This window comes from Oncorhynchus mykiss, chromosome 17, assembly GCF_013265735.2.
Source record: "Oncorhynchus mykiss isolate Arlee chromosome 17, USDA_OmykA_1.1, whole genome shotgun sequence".
Taxonomy (NCBI): Eukaryota; Metazoa; Chordata; class Actinopteri; order Salmoniformes; family Salmonidae; genus Oncorhynchus; species Oncorhynchus mykiss.
The window spans coordinates 6,420,985-6,442,240 of NC_048581.1; the positions used below are offsets into that span (position 1 = coordinate 6,420,985).

At 41.9% G+C, this 21,256-nt stretch overlaps 1 pseudogene; it reads left to right on the forward strand.

Annotated features, from left to right (window-relative positions):
* Positions 1-9,133: 9,133 nt before the first annotated feature.
* Positions 9,134-18,785, forward strand: LOC118940066 (annotated as a pseudogene).
* The last annotated feature ends 2,471 nt before the right edge of the window (positions 18,786-21,256 follow it).

A 21,256-nucleotide genomic window follows, 5' to 3' on the forward strand; every position in this document is an offset into this window, starting at 1 on the left:
TCCTCGTTCCACTTTCCTGGGGGCATTTACAAACCTCCCACTGGTTGAATAAACATTACCCGATAGATGAGATTATTATTTTATTTGTTAAATGGCAACCAAGCTTCGATCATCATGTCACCAGAATAAGAACCTCAAAATGTATTGGAATGGAGCATCAAGCTCATCACGTGCACTTTCACAACCCTGTGAAGTTCATAACTTATTTCATCTGTAGCCTAATAAACTACGTGGTTTCTCAAGTCATAGTGGGAGGACCACACAACATATCATGTGACTCCAAGTTAACTAAGATGTGATTGTTATCATTAAGGAGTTTCCACAGCCATTTCTCACTTAGACATTTTTACTGACACAAATATACAAACAAATTGTCAAACGAAGTAACAAATCGTCTGTCACCATTTATAAAAGTGTACAGGCATATCCTGTTTCCATCAGCCCGGTCATTACTTTTGAGATGGTTGGATCAATATCCACCTTCATGATGTGGATGAAGCCTGATTTGGAATGTCTGAGTAGTTCTATATGATGTCATAATTCACCCCTCTGATAATCAAGTGATATTTGGAATGTCTGAGTAGTTCTATATGATGTCATAATAGACCCCTCTGATAGTGATACATTTGCTCCATTGTTTCCATGTCAGTTGGTTTCCCACTCTGATGGTTTATATCTGACAGAGGGGCTTTAAATGAATAGTATGGTGACATCTTAGTGTGTCTTGAAATAGGATTATTAATCATAAACTCCTATAGCAACAATACACTGCAGCTTTGACATCAAGAAGAGAATGGGCTGATGGGTGGTGGTGCTACTCTATAGGTAAGGCTGTCCAATATGAATGTTCAAATAGTCACTTCTAGCCGGCCTCCGCCCAGTATCCTGCCCTGAACTTAGTCACTGTTACTAGCCGTCTACCACCCAGTACTCCACCCTGTATTCTAGTCAAGGCTCATCCTATATAACTACTGCTGTACACACCTTTTATATTCATATACGGTCCATAATGTCTAGACACACCATCATATACATTTTAAACAAATTGTATATATTTATATTCCAGACTCTGACATTCCTCGTTCTACCATTTCTATATTTCTAAATCCTTAAAATGAATTGTAGGGAAAATCAGTAGGTCACACAAATGACTATTTCTAAACAAAGATAATAGACAAGTAGAATGGGAGAGGTTTCTTATACTATCTATACTTACTCAGTGAAGAGACTCCAGGGACGGTGATGAAGGCTGTAGGAATGAAGATCAGACAGTGAAGAGACTCCAGGGACGGAGATGAAGGCTGTAGGAATGAAGATCAGACAGTGAAGAGACTCCAGGGACGGTGATGAAGGCTGTAGGAATGAAGATCAGTCAGTGAAGAGACTCTAGGGGCGGTGATGAAGGCTGTAGGAATGAAGATCAGACAGTGAAGAGACTCCAGGGACGGAGATGAAGGCTGTAGGAATGAAGATCAGACAGTGAAGAGACTCCAGGGATGGAGATGAAGGCTGTAGGAATGAAGATCAGACAGTGAAGAGACTCCAGGGACGGTGATGAAGGCTGTAGGAATGAAGATCAGACAGTGAAGAGACTCCAGGGATGGTGATGAAGGCTGTAGGAATGAAGATCAGACAGTGAAGAGACTCCAGGGATGGTGATGAAGGCTGTAGGAATGAAGATCAGACAGTGAAGAGACTCCAGGGGCGGTGATGAAGGCTGTAGGAATGAAGATCAGTCAGCAATACTGGTCCTGTGGTCAGGTGGGGGAGTGGTCGATCCAGACAATGATTGTGAGGAAGCATGCGGGGAACAGGCTCCTTTCTACTACCATTCTGGGGTCTGGATATTCTGGCCTGGTTTAGATCTTATCTGTCGGAAAGATATCAGTTTGTCTCTGTCAATGGTCTGTCCTCTGACAAATCAACTGTAAATTTCGGTGTTCCTCAAGGTTCCGTTTTAGGACCACTTTTGTTTTCACTATATATTTTACCTCTTGGGGATGTTATTCGAAAACATAATGTTAACTTTCACTGCTATGCAGATGACACACAGCTGTACATTTCAATTAAACATGGTGAAGCCCCAAAATTGCCCTTGCTAGAAGAATGTGTTTCAGACATAAGGAAGTGGATGGCTGCAAACTTTCTACTTTTAAACTCGGACAAAACAGAGATGCTTGTTCTAGGTCCCAAGAAACAAAGAGATCTTCTGTTGAATCTGACAATTAATCTTAATGGTTGTACAGTCGTCTCAAATAAAACTGTGAAGGACCTCGGCGTTACTCTGGACCCTGATCTCTCTTTTGAAGAACATATCAAGACCATTTCAAGGACAGCTTTTTTCCATCTACGAAACATTGCAAAAATCAGGAACTTTCTGTCCAAAAATGATGCAGAAAAATTAATCCATGCTTTTGTCACTTCCAGGTTAGACTACTGCAATGCTCTACTTTCCGGCTACCCGGATAAAGCACTAAATAAACTTCAGTTAGTGCTAAATACGGCTGCTAGAATCCTGACTAGAACCAAAAAATTTGATCATATTACTCCAGTGCTAGCCTCTCTACACTGGCTTCCTGTCAAAGCAAGGGCTGATTTCAAGGTTTTACTGCTAACCTACAAAGCATTACATGGGCTTGCTCCTATCTATCTCTCTGATTTGGTCCTGCCGTACATACCTACACGTACGCTACGGTCACAAGACGCAGGCCTCCTAATTGTCCCTAGAATTTTTAAGCAAACAGCTGGAGGCAGGGCTTTCTCCTATAGAGCTCCATTTTTATGGAACGGTCTGCCTACCCATGTCAGAGACGCAAACTCGGTCTCAACCTTTAAGTCTCTACTGAAGACTCATCTCTTCAGTGGGTCATATGATTGAGTGTAGTCTGGCCCAGGAGTGGGAGGTTGAACGGAAAGGCTCTGGAGCAACGAACCACCCTTGCTGTCTCTGCCTGGCCGGTTCCCCTCTTTCCACTGGGATTCTCTGCCTCTAACCCTATTACAGGGGCTGAGTCACTGGCTTTACTGGGGCTCTCTCATGCCGTCCCTGGAGGAGGTGCGTCACCTGAGTGGGTTGAGTCACTGATGTGGTCATCCTGTCTGGGTTGGCGCTCCCCCCCCCCCTTAAGTTGTGCCGTGGCGGAGGTCTTTGTGGGCTATACTCAGCCTTGTCTCAGGATGGTAAGTTGGTGGTTGAAGATATCCCTCTAGTGGTGTGGGGGCTGTGCTTTGGCAAAGTGGGTGGGGTTATATCCTTCCTGTTTGGCCCTGTCCGGGGGTGTCCTCGGAGTGGGCCACAGTGTCTCCTGACCCCTCCTGTCTCAGCCTCCAGTATTTATGCTGCAGTAGTTTATGTGTCGGGGGGCTAGGGTCAGTTTGTTATATCTGGAGTACTTCTCCTGTCCTATTCGGTGTCCTGTGTGAATCTAAGTGTGCGTTCTCTAATTCTCTCCTTCTCTCTTTCTCTCTCTCGGAGGACCTGAGCCCTAGGACCATGCCCCAGGACTACCTGACATGATGACTCCTTGCTGTCCCCAGTCCACCTGGCTGTGCTGCTGCTCCAGTTTCAACTGTTCTGCCTTATTATTATTCGACCATGCTGATCATTTATGAACATTTGAACATCTTGGCCATGTTCTGTTATAATCTCCACCCGGCACAGCCAGAAGAGGACTGGCCATCCCACATATGCTCTCTCTAATTCTCTCTTTCTTTCTCTCTCTCGGAGGACCTGAGCCCTAGGACCATGCCCCAGGACTACCTGACATGATGACTCCTTGCTGTCCCCAGTCCACCTGACTGTGCTGCTGCTCCAGTTTCAACTATTCTGCCTTATTATTATTCGACCATGCTGGTCATTTATGAACATTTGAACATCTTGACCATGTTTTGTTATAATCTCCACCCGGCACAGCCAGAAGAGGACTGGCCACCCCACATAGCCTGGTTCCTCTCTAGGTTTCTTCCTAGGTTTTGGCCTTTCTAGGGAGTTTTTCCTAGCCACCGTGCTTCTTCACCTGCATTGCTTGCTGTTTGGGGTTTTAGGCTGGGTTTCTGTACAGCACTTTGAGATATCAGCTGATGTACGAAGGGCTATATAAAATAAATTTGATTTGATTTTGATTTGATTTGGATACATGCCAACAAAGACTACAACTGCTTCAAACAATGGGAGAGGCTACCATTGACCATCACACTTTCTTTCATAACCAGGAAGCCCATGTTGAGCCAGCAGTGTTCCCACTATGGAAGAGGGAGCAGAATGCCTTCATCCAGTCTCTCAGAAAACCATGTTGAGCCATCAGTGTTCTCACTATGGAAGAGGGAGCAGGAAGACGTCATCCAGGGACAAGGACAAAGGTGCAGCACTGGTGTTAGTAGCTGATGACAGAAGTGACAGCCTGGACACACAGCAAAGTTTGACGCGATCAGTGTTGTTGAGCAGAGAATCAACCAGAGAATCAACCAGATTGATTCACAGTCAGTGTTGTTGAGCAGAGAGTGCTTTGTTGAAGCACTTTTGGCAGTGATTATAGCCTCAAGCCGCCTTGGGTATAACACTACAATCTTGGCACCCCTGTATTTGTGGTGTTTTCTCCCATTCTTCTCTGCAGATCCTCTCAAGATCTGTCAGGTTGGATGGAGAGCGTCAATGCGCAGCTATTTTCAGGATTTCTTCAGAGTTGTTTGATCAGATTCAAATCCGGGCTCTGGCTGGGCCACTCAAGGACATTCAGAGACTTGTCCCAAAGCCACTTCTATGTTGTCTTTGCTGTGTGCTTAGGGTCGTTGTCCTGTGGAAAGGTGAACCTTTGCCCCAGTCTGAGGTCCTGAGTGCTCTTGAGCAGGTTTTCATCAATTATCTCTCTGTACTTTGCTCCGTACATCTTTCCCTCGATCCTGACTAGTCTCCCAGTCCCTGCCACTGAAAAATATCCCCAATAACACCATGATATTGCCATCATCACGATTCACCGTAGGGATGGTGCCAGGTTTCCTCCAGACCTGACGCTTGGCATTCAGGTCAAAGAGTTCAATCTTGGTTTCACCAGATCAGAGAATCTTGTTTCTCATGGTCTGAGAGTCCTTTAGGTGCCTTTTGGCAAACTCCAAACAGACTTTCATGTGCCTTTTACTGAGAAGTGGCTTCCGTCTGGCCACTCTACCAAAAAGGCCAAATTGGTGGAGTGCTGCAGAGATGGTTGTCCTTCTGGAAGGTTCTCCCATCTCCACAGAGGAACTCTGGAGCTCTGTCAGAGTGACCATCGGGTTCTCAGTAACGTCCCTGACCAAGGCCCTTCTCCCCCAATTGTTCAGTTTGGCTGGGCGGCCAGCACTAGGAAGTCTTGGTGGTTCCAAACTTCCAAACTTTCCATTTAAGAATGATGGCGGCCACTGTGTTCTTTAGGACCTTCAAAGCTGCAGAAATGCTTTGGTCCACTTCCCCAGATCCGTGACACAATCCTGTCTCGAAAGGATTATATCACAACAAATAAAGGCTACTTAAAGTTCATGAGACACGCATCTCCTCGTACACTTGTCTCATGTTTACAAAATAGAATTGTGCTTTTGGTCATTAAGCCTCATTAAATCAAACTGTATAAAGCTGTATGTATTTTATTTCAACACCTGCTCCTGATATGTAACTCTGTACTGGTACCTCCTGTATATAGCCTCCACATTGTCTCTGTACTGGTACCTCCTGTATATAGCCTCCACATTGACTCTGTACTGGTACCCCCTGTATATAGCCTCCACATTGACTCTGTACTGGTACCTCCTGTATATAGCCTCCACATTGACTCTGTACTGGTACCCCCTGTATATAGCCTCCACATTGTCTCTGTACTGGTACCTCCTGTATATAGCCTCCACATTGTCTCTGTACTGGTACCTCCTGTATATAGCCTCCACATTGTCTCTGTACTGGTACCTCGAGTATATAGCCTCCACATTGTCTCTGTACTGGTACCCCCTGTATATAGCCTCCACATTGACTCTGTACTGGTACCCCCTGTATATAGCCTCCACATTGTCTCTGTACTGGTACCTCCTGTATATAGCCTCCACATTGTCTCTGTACTGGTACCTCCTGTATATAGCCTCCACATTGACTCTGTACTGGTACCCCCTGAAAATAGCCTCCACATTGACTCTGTACTGGTACCTCCTGTATATAGCCTCCACATTGACTCTGTACTGGTACCTCCTGTATATAGCCTCCACATTAACTCTGTACTGGTACCTCCTGTATATAGCCTCCACATTGACTCTGTACTGGTACCCCCTGTATATAGCCTCCACATTGTCTCTGTACTGGTACCCCCTGTATATAGCCTCCACATTGACTCTGTACTGGTACCCCCTGTATATAGCCTCCACATTGTCTCTGTTCTAGTACCCCCTGTATATAGCCTCCACATTGACTCCGTACAGGTACCTCCTGTATATAGCCTCCACATTGACTCTGTACTGGTACCTCCTGTATATAGCCTCCACATTGACTCTGTACTGGTACCTCCTGTATACAGCCTCCACATTGACTCTGTACTGGTACCTCCTGTATATAGCCTCCACATTGACTCTGTACTGGTACCTCCTGTATATAGCCTCCACATTGACTCTGTACCAGTACCTCCTGTATATAGCCTCCACATTGACTCTGTACTGGTACCTCCTGTATACAGCCTCCACATTGACTCTGTACTGGTACCTCCTGTATATAGCCTCCACATTGACTCTGTACTGGTACCTCCTGTATATAGCCTCCACATTGACTCTGTACCAGTACCCCCTGTATATAGCCTCCACATTGACTCTGTACTGGTACCTCCTGTATATAGTCTCCACATTGACTCTGTACTGGTACCTCCTGTATATAGCCTCCACATTGACTCTGTACCGGTACCCCCTGTATATAGCCTCCACATTGACTCTGTACTGGTACCTCCTGTATATAGCCTCCACATTGACTCTGTACCGGTACCCCCTGTATATAGCCTCCACATTGACTCTGTACCGGTACCTCCTGTATATAGCCTCCACATTGACTCGGTACTGGTACCCCCTGTATATAGCCTCCACATTGACTCTGTACTGGTACCCCCTGTATATAGCCTCCACATTGACTCTGTACTGGTACCCCCTGTATATAGCCTCCACATTGACTCTGTACTGGTACCCCCTGTATACAGCCTCCACATTAACTCTGTAAACACTGTATATTTTTTTATTGTGTAACTTTTTTTCTTACCTCTTATTTTTCTTAACTACATTGTTGGTTAAGGGCTTGTCAGTAAGAATTTCATGGTAATGTCTACACCTCAGGCCTGAGCTATAAAACTATACTAAATATAATCATCCTAATATGGAGTTGGACCCTCCCCTTTCTCCCTCAGAACAGCCTCAATTCGTCGGGGCATGGACTCTACAAGGTGTCGAAAGCATTCCACAGGGATGCTGGCCCATGTTCACTCCAATGCTTCCCACAATTGTGTCAAGTTGGCTGGGTGTCCTTTGGGTGCAGTGGGGTCTCCTCAGAGGAGGAAGGGGAGGACCATATATTAAAATATTTAAAAGTGGTCCTTTTTAGATAAAACTATACTAAATATAATCACGTCACCAAATAATTTATTAAAACATACTATTTTGCATCCTCCTCTAGGTACATTGACTTCAATACAAAACCTTGGAGGATTATGGTTCTCAAGGCTTCCATAGACTTACACTGTTATTATGACAACTTCCGGAGGACATCCTCCAACCCATCAGAGCTCTTGCTGCATGAACTGACATGATGTCCAACCAATGAAAGGATCAGAGAATGAATCTAGTACTGAAAGTATAAGCTACAGCTAGCTAGCACTGCAGTGCATAACATGTGGTGAGTAGTTGACTAAAAGAGAGAAAAATACAATAGTTGAACAGTTTTGAACAAATTATTTTATTCCAAAATGAAGGAGAAGCGAGAGAGAGATATTTTGTCATTTATTTTCCACTTTCAGTTTCACTTACTTAGCTAGCAAATGCAGCTATCTAGTTTAGTCTACTCAAACACTTGGCTCAAACAGAGGGATGCTATGTTAGCTAGCTGGCTATGACTATCCAACACAACACTGGAACTTTTCCAAGTCAAGGCAAGCTTTTGGTTTTACTAATTTATTGCCACTGGGACCCGCCAAGGTAAGTGCTAAACTGCTTACTGACTGTACACTGTAATGTTACTGCATGATTGTAGCAGGTTTACTAACGAGTTAGTTCTATTAGCTCTGTTGACTATGATGTTACTTTAGCTAATATGGTGACAACAATGTAAGCTGTGTGTTTCAGTTATGAAATGGTTTGGCTTGGAAAGGTTTTTTTGCCTGGTCACATACAGCTGATGTGTTGTGCATTGAAGTACAGAAACAAAGGGAGAAGGTGATAAGAGGAGAGCACATAGATGCAAGAAGGAATACAACGTGTCTGTAATGAAAGTGAACTGTGTTTTTGCATGATCAGGGGTGTATTCATTCCGCCGATTCTGTTGACAAACGTTTAAATGGAACAAAACGGGGATAAACATACCTGAATAAACATACCTGAATTTGTCCAGTGATATCTCTATTTCAGCTAGATGCAGGCGAGAGTGTGCAAGGCAGTATTGAATGTGTCACTGTCTGTTAACCTGTCTCCTCCCTTCATCTACACGGATTGAAGTGGATTTAACTAGTGACATCAGTAAGGGATCATAGCTTTAGCCTGGATTCACCTGGTCTGTCTAAGTCATGGAAGGAGCAGCTGTTCTTAATGTTTTGTCTACCCAGTGTAAAGCACTACAGATAATCAAGTGCCATTTGCATGTGATGCATTTGTTCTGTTGTTTACAGGAGGATTTGTATCTTATAGAGCGTGGCTTTAAGGGAATACTATGGTCACATGTAGATAAAAAAGAATGTGAAAAATTAACAGAGAAAATGTATATCAACACACTACCTATTCATAGAAGTATTTATTAATCATCTACATATTAATATTGAGCTTCTACGTCAGTGTACAGGAACATATTATTTGGAAGAGAAAATGTATCAGCTTATTGTTAAATAATTATGACGTTCTTTCCAATACAAAAAGTGTTGTAACTATTGTTTCCAAACTGCGTTACCCACTCCAGACAGCAGATGGCGATGAGCGTCTTTCAGGTGATGATTCTTCCGTGACGTATAATGGACTGGCCGGGACCCTTCTTCAGGAACAACAAGGCGCCAACTCTTCCAACCACGTCGGTAGCTTGCTAGCCAACATAAAAGTGAAAGATTGACGCTTTAGACCATGTTAATGTACATTATCTAATCTCAGTGTTTTAAACACAGTTCTGTTGACGTATTAACTGGTTAACTGTAACCTAATTTGCAAACTTGTTAAAGATTGATGCTGAGCCTAGCACTAGGCTAGTCGCTAATGCTAACTAGCTAGCTAACATCCCTGACCATGAGCTCATTAAAGTACTCATCCCCTGCTAAAGAAGAGGAGGTCTGCTGTTTGGAGAAAGAAGTTCTGGCGCTGAACATTGAAGAAGAGGATGAGGTTACAGTGAAAGAAGAGAAAGAAGCTTTTAGAATGAAAAAGGAGGAAGATGAGGCTGTTATAGTGAAGGAAGAAGATGCTGTTATAGTGGAAGAACATTTCAGAATGAAAAAGGAGGAAGAGGAGACTGTTATAGTGAAGGAAGAAGATGCTGTTATAGTGGAAGAACATTTCAGAATGAAAAAGGAGGAAGAGGAGGCTGTTATAGTGATAGAAGAGAAAGAACCGTTTAGAGAGGAACAGGATGATATCTCAATAAAGGTGAAGGAGGAAGACGTTTTTGGAGTGAAAGAGGAAGAGACAGAATATCAGATTAACACCAGTGAGTACTGTCTTCAACAGGGACACAAACTATGCCGCTGTTGAACTAATGTGTGGTTTTAAAGTGGCATTCTACTGAAGTTCTACACTTGAATATGTTGTTCAGTACTGTAGGAATTGTTAAAGGGTCAATCTGCCATTGGTTCATATATTTTAGGGACTTTTCAATTAGATGTATTGAATTCTCCATGTTGTCTATATTAAAGTTCCCCTCATCTAGTATAACAGGCTTTTAAAATTCAATATTGAAGCATATGTTCTACTTAAAATATCAAAGGGAGTTTACTACTCATTTTGATGTTCTCGTTCACACAGGAGAGAGACATGACTATGGTGGATCCTCTGGGGAGCCTCAACAACATCCTGATGCTGACGAGGCAGAGAAGAGTCTCTCCAGATCAGAACACCAGATGGTACAGCTTGGTCTGGACGAGCAAACAGCTTTCTCTCGCTTGTGGGCTGGGTTTCTGTAAAGCACTTTATGACAACAGTGACATCAGCATCCATAATGATGTGCGTCTGTGTCCCCTCTTTATGGTTAGCAGGACAACACTTGCCCTTCCTCCCTCCCGGAGTCCCTGTATCGTGCCTCTCCCGGTAGCACCTTACTGCTGGGTATGAAGAGGTTGTCTGTGCTGCTGGTGGACTGCAGGAAAACAACAGGGCTGAGTGGAACTGTGAGAGGAGGAGAAGAGAAGAAAGGATCAGATTTGACACATCAAAGTAAGTGCTGTAGTTTAGTTTGAACAAATACAATAGATCTGCCCACTGGTATCTGTTACCAGGATAACCAGCAGAGTTATGTTAGTTGACAGGAAGTTAGAGTAGTGTATATGGATGTAATGAATATCATAACACTGAAAAAGGATTCTGCCAATGAAAAGAGAGAAACCAATAGACCATATAAAACCTTGATGAAAGTCAGCTTTGGAGAGAAAGTTTCTAGATGATCCAATGTAAGGTGCTTGTTTTACAAAAACTTTTCCTTAAAACATTCTGGATATTACATTGCCTGTCCCAGTCAACGCCCCTATCTTTACAAGACTGTAGAACAGGCAAACTAAACTCAAGACTTTGGTCATTAATTAACTAGTACTGAAGAAAAACTGTGATCAGGCTGCCCACTCAAGCAAAAGCTTCAAACTGTAACCAGTGCCGGCAACCTGGTTCAGGTTATCAATCAACCTACCAGGGTAGTGACAAACAGTAGAGGAATGAAATCATCAACATGTTTTGATCATGTCTTTACTAATGCTGCAGAAATGGGTTTTAAAGCAGTATCCAGATCCACCAGATGTAGTGATCACAATATAGGAGCCATGTCTAGGAAAACCACCGTTCCAAAGGCTGGGACTAATATTGTGTATAAGAGGTCATACATTTTTTTGTAGTGATTCCTATGTTGTTGATGTAAATAATATTTGTTGGTCCGTGGTGTGTAATGATGAGCAACCAGACACTGCCCTTGACACATTTGAAACTGCTTATCCCAGTTACTAATAAGCATGCACCCATTAAGAAAATGACTGTAAAAACGGTTGAATCCACATGAATTGATGAGGAATTTAAAAAATGGTATGATGAAGAGGGAGGCAAAAGAGATGGCATATAGGTCTGGCTGAATAACTGATTGGCAAACCTATTGCAAATTGAGACATCATTTGACTAAACTGAGTAAAAAGAAGAAAGTACACAATGAAACAAAGATAAAATACATGAAGAATGATTGTAAAAAATCTTTGGAGAATCTTCAATGAAATGTTGTGCAAATAAAATCAACAATGACAAGTCACTGGTGTCTGACAACGAGGATGGAAAATTGAGGATAATAGCGGCCGATATTGCCATTCTTATTTGCCTTGTCTTTAATTTAAGCCTACTAGAAAGTGTGTGCCCTCAGGCCTGGAGGGAAGCTAAAGTCATTCCACTACCCAAGAATAGTAAAGCTCCCTTTACTGGCTTAAATAGCCAACCAATCAGCCTGTTACCGACCCTTACAATTTTGGAAAAAAAGTATTTGACCAGATACAATGCTATTTTACAGTAAACAAATATAGACTTTTAGCTTATAGGGAAGTTCATTCAACAAGCACAGCACTTGCAAATGACTGATTGGCTGAGCGAAATTGATGATAAAAATGGCTTTACACCCCCTGCTATATTGTGGATAAAGAGTTTTTCTTTTAAAATGTAACCTTTATTTAACTAGGCAAGTCAGTTAAGAACAAATTAATTTTTTTCAATGATGGCCTAGGACTGCCTTGTTCAGGGGCAGAACGACAGAGTTTTACCTTGTCAACTCGGGGATTCAATCCAGCAATCTCTCGGTTACTGGCCTACCGCTCTAACCACTAGGCTACCTGCCGCCCCAGAGCTACCTGTCTAACGGAACACAAAGAGTGTTCTTTAATGGAAGCCTGTACAACAAAATCCAGGTAGAATCAGGAATTCCCCAGGGCAGCTGTTTGGCATTCACTTTTTTTCAATCTTTACCAACAACATGCCAGTGACATTTGAGTAAAGCCAGTGTGTCTATATATGCGGATGACTCAACATTGTACACGTCAGCTACTACAGCGACTGAAATGACTGCAACATTTAACATAGAGCTGCAGTTAGTTTCAGAATGGGTGGCAAGGAATAAGTTAGTCCTAAATATTTCTGATTACCTTAAGTTACATGGCCTACTACGCTAATTCTGTAGCGGTATTGTTAGAGGGGGGTAAATATGAAGATTTTGTTGGGGCGCCAGGCAGGTATTAACCCTAGTTATTAAAGTTAGTTATTACCTATTATAACATTATTATTATTATTATTATTAAATATTATTAAAACCGAAAGGATGAGAGTAGAATAGATAGAGTAGCGCTTCCAGACACATTCTAAACATGATGGAGACTTAAAGGAGGACTGTAGCATCTAATGATGAAACATTATGGAGTCTTAAAGGAGGACTGTAGCATCTAATGATGAAACATTATGGAGACTTAAAGGAGGACTGTAGCATCTAATGATGAAACATTATGGAGTCTTAAAGGAGGACTGTAGCATCTAATGATGAAACATTATGGAGTCTTAAAGGAGGACTGTAGCATCTAATGATGAAACATTATGGAGTCTTAAAGGAGGACTGTAGCATCATGAGGTAGTCACCGGGAATGAATTTCAATTAATTGCCTTTTTAGAAGTTAAGTTGTGGAATTTCTTTCCCTATAACCTGTTTGGGATAGGGGGCAGTATTTTCACGTCCGGATGAAAAGCGTTCCCAAAGTAAACTACCTGCTACTCAGGCCCAGAAGCTAGGATATGCATATAATTGGTAGGTTTGGATAGAAAACACTCTAAAGTTTCTATAACTGTAAAAATAATGTCTGTGAGTTTAACATAACTTATTTGGCAGGTGAAACCCCGTGGACAAACCATCCAGGAGGAACTTTTTGTTGTTGAGGTGACTCTGTTTTCAAATGGTTTTGTGTGGCACTTGGTTGCAGTTCCTATTGCTTCCACTAGATGTCAACAGTCTTTAGAAATTGGTTGATGTTTTTCTTTAGAGAAATGAAGAAGTTCGGCTATTCAGAACGAGGGTCCAGCCTAGTGCTCTCTAATGTTTTGATGCGCACTCCAGGTCACGCGCTTCACGTTGTTTTTATCCGGTATTGAACACAGTTTATCCCATCTTAAATTTTCTCGATTATTTATGTTTTAAAATACCTAAAGTTAGATTAGGAAAGTTGTTTGAAATGTTTGGACAGCGTTTACAGGTAACTTATTAGATATTTTGTAGTCATGCTGGGTGAGTTGGAACCAGTGTTTTTTTTAATCAAATGCAACAAATAAATGGACATTTTGGAGATATAACGACGGAATTAATCGAACAAAAGGACCATTTGTGATGTTTATGGGACATATTGGAGTGCCAATAGAAGAAGCTCTTCAAAGGTAAGGCACAAATTATATTGTTATTTCTGAGGTTTGTGTCGCGCCTGGCGGGTTGAAATATGATTGTTGTGTGTTTGTTTGATGGGGTGCTGTCCTCAGATAATTGCATGGTTTGCTTTTGCCGCAAAGCCTTTCTGAAATCTGACACGGTGGCTAGATTAACAAGAAGTTAAGCTTTGCAGTTGTGAATGTATGAAAGTTAAAGTTCAAATAAATAAATATTTTTCACTCTGCAATTTCACCGGATGTTGTCAACGTTCCACTAGCAGGTTTTAATGTGTTTTAACCTTTTGGAACTACTCCTCCCGTTTCCGGGAGAATTGTCATCAACTACACTAATTAGCATAACGCAACAGACAAACATTCTTACTAGAAAATATTCATATTCATGAAATCACAAGTGAAATATAGTGAAACACAGCTTAGCCTTTTGTTAATCACCCTGTCATCTCAGATTTTGAAATTATGCTTTACAGCCAAAGCAAGACAAGCATTTGTGTAAGTTTATCGATAGCCTAGCATAGCATTATGTCCAGCTAGCAGCAGGGAGCTTGGTCACGAAAATCAGAAAAGCAATCCAATTAAATCGTTTACCTTTGAGCTTCGGATGTTTTCACTCGCGAGACTCCCAGTTAGACAGCAAATGTTAATTTTGTTCCATAAAGATTATTTTTTATAGCCAAAATACCTCCGTTTATTCTTCACGTTTTGTTGAGAAATCCACCGGAAGTTGTGATCACGACAACGCCGAAAAAAAACTCCAAATTAGATCCATAATATCGACAGAAACATGGCAAATGTTTTTTATAATCAATCCTCAAGGTGTTTTTCAAATATCTATTCGATAATATATCAATGGCCGCCTTTGTCTATTACGCACAAATCACTCTGAGAGCCACCACCTGACCACTGACGCAATGTTGTCGTTCACGCTCATTTTTCAAAATAAAAGCCTGAAACTATGTCTAGTGACTGAAGACACATTAGGGAAGCCATATAAAAAGGAATCTGGTTGATATCCCTTTCAATGGTAAATAGGGATGCATAGGAATGCAGAGGCTTCAAAATAAGAGTCACTTCCTGATTGGATTTTTCTCAGGCTTTCGCCTGCAATATCAGTTCTGTTATATTCACAGACAATATTGAGTGTTTTCTATCCTAAGCTGTCAATTATATGCATATTCTTGTACCTGGTCCTGAGAAATAGCCTGTTTACTTTGGGAACGTTATTTTTCCATAAATTAAAATAGTGCCCCCTAGTTTCAAGAGTTAATGTGCCATAACAGGTTTTAATGTGTTTGAGCCAATCAGTTGTGTTGTGACAAGGTATGGGGGTATACAGAAGATAGCCCTATTGGGTAAAAGGTGAAGTCCATATTATGTCAAGAACAGCTCAAATAAGCAAAGAGAAGCAACAGTCCATCATTACTTTAAGGACCACCACAAGAATGGAAGACCCAGAGTTACTTCTGATGCATAAGTTCATTAGAGTTACCAGACTTAGAAATTGCAACCCAAATAAATGCTTCACAAAGTTCAAGCAAGAGACACATCTCAACATCATCGGTTCAGAGGAGACTGCGTGAATCAGGCCTTCATGGTCGAATTGCTGCAAGGAAACCACTACTAAAGGACACCAATAAGAAGAAGAGACTTGCTTGGGCCAAGAAACACGAACAATGGACATTAGACCGGTGGATATCTGTCCTTGGGTCTGATGAGTCCAAATTTGAGATTTTTGGATCCGAGCGTCATGTCTTTGTGAGACGAGGATAGATGAACAGTTTATCTCCGCATGTGTGGTTCCCACCGTGAAGCATGGAGGAGGAGATGTGATGGTGTGCGGGTGCTTTGCTATTGACAATGTCAGTGATTTATTTATTCAAGTCACACTTAACCAGCATGGCTTCCACAGCATTCTACAGCTATATGCCATCCCATCTGGTTTGGGCTTAGTCCCACTGTCATTTGTTTTTCAACAGGACAATGACCCAACACACTTCCAGGTTGTGTAAGAGCTATTTGATTAAGTAGAAGAGTGATGGAGTGCTGCATCAGATGACCTGGCCTACACAATCCCCCGACCTCAACCAAATCAAGATGGTTTGGGATGAGTTGGATCGCAGAGGTGAAGGGAAAGCGGCCTACAAGTTCTCAACATATGTGGGAATGCCTACAAGACTGTTGGAAAAGGATTCCAGGTGAAGCTGGTTGAGAGAAAGCAAGGGTGGCAACTTTTGAAGAATAAAATATATATTTTGATTTAACACTTGTGGTTACTACATGATTCCATGTGTTTTTTAATCATTTTGATGTCTTTATTATTCTACAATGTAGAAAATAGTAAAAATAAAGAAAAACCCTTGAATGAGTAGGTAAGTCCAACCTTTTGACTGGTACTGTACATTACATTTCCTAACAGCTCCAGTGGACATTCCTGCAATCAGCATGCCAATTGCCCGCTCCCTCAGAGACCTGTGGCATTGTTGTGTGAACAAACTGCACATTTTCGAGTAGCCTTTTATTATCCCCAGCACAAGGTGCACCTGTGTAATAAGCAAGCTGTTCAATCAGCTTCTTGATATGCCACACCTGTCAGGTGGATGGATTATCTTGGCAAAGAATAAATGTTGACTAACAGTGATGCTCATGAAACATCCAACACTTTACATGTTGCGTTTATATTTTTGTTTTTTGTTGTTACTATCAGTTTTAGGAACATTTACCCAAAATATGACATCAGCGATAATCAAAATGTTATACAAATCTGTGAATGTATAAATAAGAAATTGGTCGAGCAATGTGTCGAACCCTTTCAACAACGGGGAGATGTTACTGATGTTCTTTGTATCTTCGACGTAAAAACAAGTTTTGGACTTCCACACAAAATGACTTCTTTAGTTATTTTATGTTTAAGGAAGTGTGTAGGTCACATTCTGTATCATACAGCTATGCATGTTATATATTTAGAACCACCTGTTCAATTGGAATCCAGCGACGTCTGTGTCTTCGGTGTCCTAGAACTGTCCAGGTTTTTGTGTTCTGACTTGTAAAACAGGATGAATAAAATAAGTAATGTAAACATATCAGTAATTACCAGGAAGCTCTACATTTGTTTTAAAATCACACTAAGATTTTTAAAACTGGCCTCGGGTTATTGAGAGATCTGATTTAGGATTTACCCTCGTAGCAAGGTTGTTTTATCATGTGGTTTCATTCGGGTCTCTATTTAAAAATAACACTGTCTTTGGCAGGAGAAAGGCCAGACTCGGAGGAACCAGAGCCAGGGACGTCCAAACTAGCAAGACGACACCACTGCTCCCAGTGTGGAAAGAGTTTTCACCAGAAAGCACACCTGAAAGCTCATGAGAGAATACACACAGGAGAGAAGCCTTACCACTGCTCCCAATGTGGAAAGTGTTTCAACCAGTCGGGGGAGCTGAAACAACATGAGAGAATACACACAGGAGAGAAGCCTTACCACTGCTCCCAATGTGGAAAGTGTTTCAACCAGAGAGTAAACCTGAAACAACATGAGAGAATACACACAGGAGAGAAGCCTTACCACTGCTCCCAGTGTGGAAAGAGTTTCAACCGGAAAGCAAACCTGAAAGCTCATGAGAGAATACACACAGGAGAGAAGCCTTACCACTGCTCCCAATGTGGAAAGTGTTTCAACCAGTCGGGGGAGCTGAAACTACATGAGAGAATACACACAGGAGAGAAGCCTTACCACTGCTCCCATTGTGGAAAGTGTTTCGTCCATTTGGAGGTGCTGAAACAGCATGAGAGAATACACACAGGGGAGAAGCCTTACCACTGCTACCAGTGTGGAAAGGGTTTCAACCAGAGAGGACACCTGAAACTACATGAGAGAATACACACAGGAGAGAAGCCTTACCACTGCTCCCATTGTGGAAAGTGTTTCGTCCGTTCGGTGGAGCTGAAACAACACGAGAGAATACACACAGGAGAGAAGCCTTACCACTGCTCCCAATGTGGAAAGAGTTTCAGCCGGAAAGCATTCCTGAACCAACACGAGAGAATACACACGGGGGAGAAGCCTTACCACTGCTCCCAGTGTGGAAAGCGTTTCAACCATTCAGGGAAGCTGAAACGGCATGAGAGAATACACACAGGAGAGAAGCCTTACCACTGCTCCCAATGTGGAAAGTGTTTCAACCAGCCGGGGGACCTGAAACAACACGAGAGAATACACACGGGAGAGAAGCCTTACCACTGCTCCCAGTGTGGAAAGCGTTTCAGCCATTCAGGAAAGCTGAAACGGCATGAGAGAATACACACAGGAGAGAAGCCTTACCACTGCTCCCAATGTGGAAAGTTTTTCAGCCAGATAGGATACCTGAAACAACATGAGAGAATACACACGGGGGAAAAGCCTTACCACTGCTCCCAGTGTGGAAAGTGTTTCAACAATTCAGGGACGCTGAAACGACATGAGAGAATACACACAGGGCAGAAGCCTTACCTCTCCTCCCAGGGTGCAAAGCTTTTGCCCATTTAGGAAGCCTGAAAGAACACATTAGACTGCACACAGAGGAGAAGGCTTAGAAAAGCTCAGACTGTGGGAAAACATAGTACTCATAACAGTCATTTAAACGTCATTAGAGAATCCACACAGGAGAGAGAAATTACTTCTCTTAGCGTGTATATTGATATTTCACATCACATTGGCTTAAAATTCATCAGAGAACATACACAGTGCTCCCATTGTCTTATATTGTTGACCGACAATGTGTTTACCTGTCTTTACCATATGAAATTAAATGGTACAGGGTATACTCAAACATATATTTGACCTACAAAACTAAGGACATGATTGTGGACTTCAGGAAACAGCAGGGGGAACACCCCCCTATCCACATCGATGGAACAGTATTGGAGAGGGTAGTAAGTTTTATGTTCCTCGGCATACACATCACAGACAAACTGAATTGGTCCACCCAGCAGCGCCTCTTCAACCTCAGGAGGCTGAAGAAGTTCGGCCTGTCACCAAAAGCACTCACAAACTTCTACAGATGCACAATCGAGAGCATCCTGTCGGGCTGTATCACCGCCTGGTACGGCAACTGCTCCGCCCACAACCGTAAGGCTCTCCAGAGGGTAGTGAGGTCTGCACAACGCATCACCGGGGGCAAACTACCTGCCCTCCAAGACACCTACACCACCCGATGTCACAGGAAGGCCATAAAGATCATCAAGGACAACAACCACCCGAGCCACTGCCTGTTCACCCCGCTATCATCCAGAAGGCGAGGTCAGTACAGGTGCATCAAAGCTGGGACCGAGAGACTGAAAAACAGCTTCTATCTCAAGGCCATCAGACTGTTAAACAGCCACCACTAACATTGAGTGGCTGCTGCCAACACACTGACTCAACTCCAGCCACTTTAATAATGGGAATTGATGGGAAATGATGTAAAATATATCACTAGCCACTTTAAACAAGGCTACCTAATATAAGGTTTACATACCCTACATTATTCATCTCATATGCATACGTATATACTGTACGTATCATCTACTGCATCTTTATGTAATACATGTATCACTAGCCACTAACTATGCCACTTTGTTTACATACTCATCTCATATGTATATACTGCACTCAATACCATCTACTGTATCTTGCCTATGCCGCTCTGTACCATCACTCATTCATATATCTTTATGTACATATCCCCTTACACTTGTGTCTATAAGGTAGTAGTTTTGGAATTGTTAGCTAGATTACTTGTTGGTTATTACTGCATTGTCGGAACTAGAAGCACAAGCATTTCGCTACACTCGCACTAACATCTGCTAACCATGTGTATGTGACAAATAAAATGTCATTTGATTTTACCTCAGAAATAAAGAATCTTGGTTTGACTTGGACTCCAGCAGATCCTTATTTTATAATATCCACCACAACTCTCCCACAGATTGCTGTTTATCATTGTCTCAATGAAGAGTTCCTCTTTCGACTTTCCTGGGGGCAATTACAAACCTCCCACTGGTTGAATAAACGTTGTTACCCGATTGATGAGATTATTATGGGTGAGAGCAATTATTTTATTTGTCAAATGGCAACCAAGCATCGGTCATCATGTCACCAGATTAAGACCCTCAAAATGTATTGGAATTGAGCATCAAGCTCATCACATGTAGTTTCACCACCCTGTGAAGTTCATAACTTATTTCATCTGTAGCCTAATAAACGACATGGTTTTCCAAGTTTTAGAGGGAGGACCACACAACATATCATCACGTGACTCCAAGTTAACTCAGATATGATGGTTATTTGTTGAAGGAATTAAATTGCTCTCTGTTTTAATACCCAATTAAAATGAAACACTCTGTCAATTCATAAGGAATTGTAATTCCCTTATTCTATAATGATAGACAGAGCCCAGTCTTAAAATCAGACTGCAGAGTTTATTCAAGAGAGTACTGAGTACACATTTTACCACAGGTTATAAACGGAAAATGACGTCAGCGTTTTCTAAATGTTCCGTCTCTTCTTGACACTGGTAGAAAGGCTCTATAGTTCTCAAGCCTTCCCTCCTCGCCTTGAGCCAAGGCCTTGAGCCAAGGTCAGCTAGTGTAGATAAGCATTCTAGTCAGTTTGGAGATATAGTTCATTCATTTGTACCAAGGAACAGACCGTCATTGTTCTAAACTCTTGACCACATTCACACACACATTATTTTCAGTACTGGGATCAAGAAAGAAAACTCATACATATACAGAATAGTATTCTGATTAGTACATATACAGTAACATAATAGTATTTGGGTTAGTACATATACAGTAACACGCTAGTATTCTGATTAGTCAGTCCTGATTGAAATGTATACATAATTAGTCATCATTGATATATAAATATTTGTACATAAAGGAGTTTCCATCGCCATTTCTCACTAAAACGTTTATACTGGCACAAAAAGACCCAACCATGTCAGACAAACTAACATATCGTCTGTCAGCATTTATAAAAATATTCAGGCATAACCTGTTTCCGTCAGCCCGGTCATTACTTTTGAAATGGTTGGATCAATATCCACCTTCATGATGTGGATGAAGCCTGATTTGGAATGTCTGAGTAGTTCTATATGATGTCATAATTCACCCCTCTGATAATCAAGTGATATTTGGAATGTCTGAGTAGTTCTATCTGATGTCATATAACACCCCTCTGATAGTGATACATTTACTCCATTGTTTCCATGTCAGTTGGTTTCCCACTCTGATGATGTATATCTGACAGAGGGGCTTTAAATGAATAGTATGGTGACATCTTAGTGGGGCTTGAAGTAAATCGGATTATTAATCATAAAATCCTATAGCAGCAATACAATGCAGCTTTGACATCAAGAAGAGAATGGGCTGATGGGTGGTGGTGCTACTCTATAGGTAAGGCTGTCCAATA